At 37.7% G+C, this 9024-nt stretch overlaps 1 pseudogene; it reads right to left on the bottom strand.

Moving 5' to 3' along the window:
- Positions 1-8347: 8347 nt before the first annotated feature.
- On the bottom strand, positions 8348-8472 carry LOC143846133 (5S ribosomal RNA; annotated as a pseudogene).
- Positions 8473-9024: the final 552 nt, after the last annotated feature.

The following is a 9024-nucleotide window of genomic DNA, read 5'->3' as shown; positions in this document are numbered from 1 at the left end:
AATGAAATGCAGATCTCATCTTCAAGACTGAGGCTTAAAAATCAATGGCTTAAGAACATCATAAGGGGATGTCATTTTCATCATGCTTGATCAGAGGTGTAGAATCATTCAGTCACATGGTGTGGATATTCCACCCCCTTCTCTTTTAAATTATTTGAGCCCTGTTTGATTTTGAGAACCGATCGAGTCCAAAACTGATAATTGGACTCAACTAATCACTGGACTGAAAATTTGTTTTGGATTTTGAGAACTGATTGCAAGTCAAAAACTGATTATTGAACTCACAATCGGTTCTCAAAATCGAAAACAAACAGGGCCTAAATGTTATTTTGAGCCCAATAATCAGTTCTGGAGTTCCAATCGGTTGTCAAAATCCAAAACAAACAGGGCTTCAATGTATGATATATCCAATCATGTTTCTAGACCATTAACTTTTTGATAAATCCACCTTTTATTTATTTTTTTGCATATATATTGCCATCTGTAATTGATATAAACCATGTCATTGGTGTCGCTGCCCCTACCATGCTAGAGTCTATGCCTGTTGCGATCACTACAACAAATTCAGTAGGGCTTCGCAGGGGGGTGGGGTGTTCCCTACGCCCTCTCACTTAAGTGAAGTTGCTTGCTGCTCCATAATTGCGCCAGTGGCCCTCTTAGCTCTTATTAGGATTGTAAGTTCCCTTACTGCTTGCTGACGTGGAAGCTGTTGGGTATATAATATAACCCATGTATGTTCTAATATAAGCCCAATAAGATAATGGACCGGTGTAGTGGGCCTATTTGGGCTAGAGCCCACTAATCTATTAAAATCCTAGTGTATCTAATATATATAGGGGCTGGAGGCAACAAACTTGGTATTCCAAATTAGATACCTTGGGTGTAATGCTTCAAGCAACCTCTTGCTTGACCTAATTACTCTAACAATCTCGAAGCAATAATTTTTCAAGCCCTAATTTTGGACGTCTGCTTCTATCTCTCGGCTTTGGTTCTCGTTTTTGAAGGGAAGGGAACTTTTACCATTCGATTAACGTTTGTAGAAGAGTGGGATTTCGACTTTGGATCTCACGTTCAAACCCTCCACAGCGATTTTATTTTGAAGTGGGTTTCTTTCATCGTTATTTGATGTGGGTTTCATACCGGTCAAATCGGTTTTGGGCGTGCTTTGAATCCCTAGAATCGATTTGGGCATGGGATTATTATCTCTCAAATTGAGGTGGGTTTATTCTCACGGTGGATCGTCTGCCTCTCTTAACAAAACAGGGACGTCTGTTGATGTGGTTTCAACAGAATAAAAGAGGGTTATAAGATCGTTTGTTTGCTTGTATTCCACCCAATCGTTGTTTGTATTTCATCCATTGGTGGTTTCAAAAGAAGACATCTGCCATATCTCGCTTTGCCCTTTAGTAATTGGATTTTTATCCTCCGCTTCAGCCACGTACCACTAGAAACCCACGTTTCTTTTGCCATCCAACCATCGTTTTGTTGGGGGTCATACGGGTATGTGCCTCTTCTTTGTCTTCTTCCCCAAAAAGTCTGGTCATATTGGGCCAAGCTGTCGTTTGGATTAGTTTTGGGGCTGATTCTCTTTCTCGTCCAAGAACAACAGATTCTGTTTTGTTGAATGAACTCGCAACCGGATTTCTCATCCTCGTGACAGGCTTACTTAGTGCCCAACTCAATTTCTCACCCAACTCAATCTCTCATCTTAGAGTGTTAGCCGCCAGTTTCAAGTGGCTTTGTTGGCTGATTTTGCAACCAACTTAATTGGTCTGAAAGAAAAATTGCTTTGGGCAATTTTCTTCCAAATCTAGTTTGGCAAATCAGAACTGATTTATGAGATTTTGCAGTTGGTCTGATTTATTGCCGCAGGTAGCGAATTGGTTTGCCTAATCAGTTCACTACCAGTTTTTGGTTAGTTTGCTACTAGTTAGCTTAGCACCTTGCCTCGGTTTTGCCTTGGTTGGTTCTTTGCTTGGTTCACCCCCTATAAATCCCAATAGCTGTTGGTTTTGGGTTTGGGTTATTACCTTGGTGATAATTTTTTTCTGAAGGGTTTCACCTTGGCTGTTGGATTTGGTACGCGACTTGGTTTACCCATTTGGCTTCGGCTTTCGCGATACACAAATCAGGTGCACTCTTTCCATATTTACTTTTGTAGTTGGTCTAAAATGAAAAAAAAACTACTATTCCCTTTGAGATGGTCAAACTTCAATCATTTGGTGGATCTGAGTTTAATTCATGGAAGTGAAAGACTCAATTCGGTCTAAAATATATGAATTGTTTTTACACCGTTTTGAGTACCTTTGCTGACACGAATGAAGAAGTTGATGAATTTCAATGACATTCTTTTTAAAATGAAATGTATAGGAAAAATGTGTAAGTGGGATTTGATGCTCTCAAACGATTCATTCGAATCGAAGATGAGAATCGAGCTAGGAATAACTTGGAGATGGTTAGACAGCAACAGTCAGCTGCTAACACGGTGATATATCCCAAGAACTTTCCTAAGAAATCCAAGTCACCTAATAGTGATATTCCCAAGTTGGAAGCCAAAAAGACTGTCTTTAAGAAAAGAAGGGCAAGTGCTACAATTGTAGGAGATATGGTCACTTTGCTGTAGATTATAGGCAACCTCAGATGGTTAAATCTGACACACCATATAAGGAAGCTACTATGTTGGTAGATAAGGCTGAGCCTAAAAGTTTCACTGCCATGTTGGGAAAAGATAAGGCCAGTAATTCTTCAAATTGGTGGTTAGATACAGCTGCCATCTGTCATACTTGCAACTCAAAGAAACTTTTCACTCGTGTTACCGAAGTAAAGGAGACTGGTACAGTGGCTAGTGGAGCAGACATGGAGGTCACTCACACTGGTACTGCGAACTTGGCCCTTTCTTCAGGTAAACAACTACCTTTATAAGATGTTAAAGTAGTTACTACTATTTTGGTTTATGCACTTCATTTGTGTGGTATAGTAATTTTGACTGTTCACTCAACATATTTTGGTTGTGCATATTTGATAGATGGTATGTATGGTTTGAGTTTAAAAAAATGAGACTGTTAGTCAGGATTGTTCACTGCTAATTGATCCTAAGTTGTTACACAACCGATTGGGACATGTGCACTATCAGAAAATGATCTAACTTACTAATACTCATAAGATACCATTATATATGTCAATTACATTTGACAAGTGTGAGAGTTAGGGGTGATCGAGAAGGAGAAGATACACATTGACAGAGTTCAAGGAATTCTGTGCCTCTCAGGGTGTAATCCTTGAAACTACTGCTCCTCTCTCGCCTCAATCAATTGGCATAGCTGAGTGTAAGAACATGACATTAACTTCAATGTTAAACTCCATGTTAATGTTAGTTGGCATGCCTAGTTGCATTTGGGGAGAGGCAGCTTTGACTGCAAATCACATCCTAAATCTCTATATGCTCCTCCATGTGATAGAGTACCAAAGAATTTGGTGAGGACTTTGTGACCTACCAATTGGAGAATGATCCACCATCCTATCAGGACGTGATGAGATCTAAGGACTTTATGTTGTGGGCAGAAGCCATTCATGATGAAATGAGCTCTCTGTTAGAAAATCTAACTTAGCAGCTAGTTGATTTGCCAAAAGGGGCCAAAACTACGGGCTGCAAGTAGATATTTGCATGTGATTATACAAAGTTTGTTATGGTCTTAATCAAGCACCTAAATTGTGACATTAGAAATTTGGCAAAATAGTCAAGAGCTTTGGGTTTCTGACATATAACTCGGATATATGCCTTTACTATTGTTTTGTGTCGAATAAGGTCATGATTATTTGTTTGTATGTAGATGTTGATTCTTCTTTCCAATCTCTCTCTGTGATGAGAAATGTGAAACTACCATTGGGTAAAGACTTCGACATGAAAAGACCGTGTTGTTAACATCATTCTTGGTATGAAAGTAAGTTTTTTGAAAAGCCGGGAATCACCCTTGGCCTAGCCCATTATATGAAAAACTACTTTCCTTTTTGAGGATGCAGTGAGTGCAAACCGATTGCGACACCATTTTGATTATACCAAGAAGCTGATCTCTAAGGAAGAGACAGTGTGAGAAGAGACAGTGTGAGCCAGTTAGATTATTCTAAACTGATTGGTCGTCTCATATTTGTGTTGCACTAGGCGAGACATAGCCTTTATAGTTGGCATGCTGAGTCATTTTACTAGCACTCCTGGCCATGAGCATAGAAATGCCCTTATGAGGCTGATGAGATACCTTTCGTGTACTCAAGAGTATGCTCTGAACTATGGTGGCCATCCACTTATTGTGGAAGTTTATTCTGATGTATCATGGGGCTCATAATCAGATGACAGCAAATTTATTGTTGTTGTGTGGAAGTTGAATTGGAACTTTATGCCCTAACTTCAGCTATAGATGAAAGCTAAGGGATAAAGAATCTGATTATGGTTATGGCATTCCACTGACCCGATTAAAGATTAGTTCTTTAGTGGGTTAAGGATTAGTTCCTTATGTGTGTTATGTGATAATCAAGCTGCAACAATGGTTGTGAAGAACTCACTCTTTAATGGTAAGAGGAGACATCTTAGGCTGCAACAGGCCATATGCTGAATTATCTCAAGAACACGGGATTATTACTTTGATTGATACGAAATCGAAGGATAATAGGCCGAAGCTCTCACAACAGGGACTGACCAAAGATCAAATATTCAAAATTGTAGGGGAGATGGGGTTAAAGACCGTGTAGACATGTCTTAACCTACATCCATGTTATTTTGAATTTTTCGAATCTTCCTCTGTTTTGGCTAAGATAGGCACTTGATATGTTTCGATGATGTTTACAGTTGTTGTATGTCATTCCACATTTGATGAAATGTCCTTTTTTGGGAAAGATTGTACATTCCAAATTTGATGATACAGCTTAACTCAAATATGGATAAGATGACTGTAACATTCCAAAAAAGAAACATGAAATGGTTCTTTGCAAAAGAAACTATTTGGTTTTGTTCTTTATTGAAACTTGACAATTATGAATGGTTATTTGCAAAAGAAGCTGTTTATGTCTTGTTCTTTATTGAAACTTGACAATGATGCTTATGGTGAGAGTGATACTGATACTTTTTCAGTCATTTTGGAATTGTACTAAGTTCTTCTTCAGGTAGAACTAGATACTTTAATGTTTTACACAAATGATTGGATTTATTTTTATGAAATCTATATTTGGTAATTCACAGGGATTGGCGAAAAAAGGAGGAGCTTGTCTTGATTTGGACTTTGATGAAGATGACTTACTTAAATCTTCTAAAGTCATAAAGACTATGCTTTTATTTCAGTATGTATAGAGTTCACTTTTTTGTGGAACTTTATTTTGGATCTCGATGAGAATCATACCCCATGAATGAATTCCTCTAAGATCAGTGGGGTTCACTTATATGTGAAACTACTTTTTGATTGAGTTTAGCTTGTTGTATATCTAAAACTCTTGGTTTGTCATAAAAAGATTCGTGTTTTCAGTTGGATTACAGATCTTTTATGATATAGACCATATGGTGATGTGGATGATTCAATATTTTGTTGTGAACATTACACTATCTATCTATTGGATTGTGCTATATGTAGAACATAGGAGGAGATTGTTGGGTATATAATATAACCCATGTATGTTCTAATATAAGCCCAATAAGATAATGGACCGGTGTAGTGGGCCTATTTGGGCTAGAGCCCACTAACCTATTAAAACCCTAGTGTATCTAATATATATAGGGGTTGGAGGCAACAAACTTGGTATTCCAAATTAGATACCTTGGGTGTAATGCTTCAAGTAACCTCTTGCTTGACCTAATTACTCTAACAGAAGCTACCCTTAAATACCTACCCACAATATGTGCTTACATTACTTTGAACAAGATTATGGTTAATTTGTGTGTACTGGATTTTTGAATTAATTACTAGAAACGAGAGTATAATTTATCAGCATAGGGACAATGCTGACTAATTGTCTAGCAATAAGATTCATAAAAATTAGAAATTTACAGAGCATTAATTATTATTTGAGCCTCAACTGTATATTGAATCAACAAACTAATTGGATGAGCTTTTTAATAAGGTGACTAGTGCCACTATATTTTCCTTTGAAAATCCCTATAAAATATTAAACTAACAAGGAAAATCTTAAAAAGATGGGCTATTAGACTCCATTCTAATGTCCTTATCGCGCTTGCTTATGCTTCATGTGGGCGATCTGATCCGTTGATACGAAAGGAAACCATAAGTATGGCCAAATGCGGTTGAGAACACCTTGATAGGATGATCTTAAGGCCTTGATCAATCAGGCTTTATTTTGGGTTTCCCCAAGGAAATTTTATCCTTCTATGGACTCACTGAATCCAATTCCTTTGAGTAAATACCCCAGAAGTGAGGTTTTAGCCTGAGAAGGGGACCCAGCTGCAGAGGCAGGTTTGACCCAAAAGTTGACCCCATTTTATGAAAAAAGCTCAACCCAAATTCCAAAAAATGGACCCCAGTTGCACCCCTAATTGACAATGACACAAGTTTTAAAATCATGATCCGAACAGCCTAGACTATAATATTGTCTTAACATTTGGTTTAAAATAGGAAAAATAAGAGATGTAGAGTTGGTTCTTTTTTCTAAGGCACATTGATTATGTGGCATGTGGTTTAAACCCTGGTGCATAATAGAAAACAGTCCTCCCTTTCTCTGCTTGAACAGGCCTTGCATTTTCTTTGCACCCCTGAAAAAAAAAGGTAAAACAAAGATAAGACAATATTCAATTTAATTGATAAAACATGAAAAATTTCCTACAAGAGTTCTACTACTAGGATTGTAGCTGATGGCTTTATCTACTACGCTATCTCCACGATACACGTCACTGGTGGATATGCTGATCTTGACCATCCATCTTGTGTGATGTATCATGGATAGATTACGGTGCGAAATTACAACCATTCGATGTTACCGAGTGTATGGTGGGGATTTGAATCAGGCACTTCTCAGTCAGGCTAGCCAGTTAAAAGATAAGCTCTTTTGAAAATAATTGAAATGGTGTTTTTGTAAGCATTTTTTGGGTGTTAAAAGATCATTTCATGATGGTATTTCACAAGGGAGATAATATCCAAAATAAGGGTGCCTTTAAATTGTTGGAATCATAAAAGCTGAAATGGCATCCTATTCCGATTCTACTCGATTTGATGTTTGGTTTGAATAAATAGAGAGAATAAGGGAGGCCGCGGAATAGATGGGGAAACAAATGCATGGTATTCTGATTCTGCCAGACGGAATTAATTTTTATTGGATTTTTTTTTCATCCCGTTGACAGATGACTCAGAATAGGAATGGAATAGGATGCCGACTTTGTTTCCTGATTCTTCTAATCCATTGGATTGATGGAATCAGGAACTGAAATCGGCATCCTATTCCGACTCTAGGATTTAGATCCAAAAAAAAATGAATGAAATCAGGGGGCAGAAATGACATGAGGTGAGCAGGTTCGATTCCAGAGGTTGCAAGCACTAAAACACGAGTGAAGCAATGAAAATTGCGCGGGTGCATAGTCCTAATGAAGGAAGATGAATGTAATGGAATGAACAGTCTGATGAGGTGGCAGTTTATATTGTGAGAGAGTACATATCAATGTCTCTCTAGAGTTGCTTAGAGGACTTAACTCTGGGCAACTACACATGTGCATTGGCTGTGTTGATAAAGTCATGTGGAATCAAGACCATGATGATTCAATGATGTGTGTGGATGGTTCTTTAGAACAAGTGAGATACTTATATAAGAAATGTAATTCAGGAAAAAAAAAACAGAATAAGAAATCTCGTCTGGAAATTTTTTAAGAGAGATTGTGGAAGGGCTTGAGAGAGGGATTTTCCAGTGTAATCTTTCGCTCTTGTTTTATTTCTGTCATGGAAATCGATTCTTGATATGTGAATTTAGGCATCGATGTTGAACCTCGTATTGTGTGCTTGTGTGTTGAATCTTTCTATTATGTTTGTCTTTAAACTAAATTCACAATATGTTGTATTAATTGTTACGAGAGAAGAAACTTACATCATGAACGGCGTCCCTTAATGCTCTTACTTGCTCCATGGAAACAGTTCGAACCTAAAACAAAATAAAGCAACAAGTAAATGGGTACGTGAATAAAAAAAATCTTGTAAAAAGAAGATATTTCTAGGGAATTGATATCTATCCACACTCACTTCTTAAATAATGACACTTCCCCTTTTTTTTTTTCGATCGGTAAGCTGGGATTGAACCTCCAACCTCAAGGTTGAAAACCAAATCCTTAACCAATTGAGCTACAGGCTCAATCCCTAAAAAAAAGAGAGGGATGCAACACGGGGACTTCCCAGGATGTCAGACGTCGACATCCAAGTACTATTCTCGCCCAAGCACGCTTAACTTCGGAGTTCTGATGGGATCCAGTGCATTTGTGCTTGTATGATCGCATGCGATGGTACTTCCCTTTATTTACATTTTTCTAATGAGATGTTATAATTCCAACAAAGCTATAATCAGCCAGTAAGTTACAAAAGATGGCGATTGAAAAAGGCCGGAAAATGATATTTCCACTCTCTTTCCCAACAGTTTCACCTCCTTTTAAAAAAAAGGATGGAAGTATCATTTCCCAAGCGCGTCCACTTAAAAGGTAAATTTCAAGCTACCTTCTTGGCTATTGTCCAAATTACATCCTCAGTGCATGGGGGAACAGTAAGAGAGCCCATGTATCTGTAATATCTTCTCAATCCAATTTTTATATCCCTTGGATCAATGGTTCCCACCTCTTCACTTGCTCCAATGGACCTGATTTTAGGGATAATCTGCAAAAAAAATACAAAGCCGACTATTATTATTCTGCAACTGGTAAAAGATATACAAACAAATATATCAACTGGAAAAAATTCATGGTTGCCAAACATGGCTTAAGGCGTTTATCTGAATAGTTATACTCATAATTTCAAAAGGGGAAACAGAATTTGTCTAATGAGGTTATCTAAATAAGAG

The sequence above is a fragment of the Tasmannia lanceolata genome, unplaced genomic scaffold, assembly GCF_043159265.1.
Source record: "Tasmannia lanceolata isolate RefF3 unplaced genomic scaffold, GAP_Taslan_0.1 ptg000002l, whole genome shotgun sequence".
In the NCBI taxonomy this organism is placed as follows: Eukaryota; Viridiplantae; Streptophyta; class Magnoliopsida; order Canellales; family Winteraceae; genus Tasmannia; species Tasmannia lanceolata.
The sequence above is the reverse complement of the archived record's forward strand: the minus strand, read 5'-3'. Positions and strand labels throughout refer to the sequence as shown.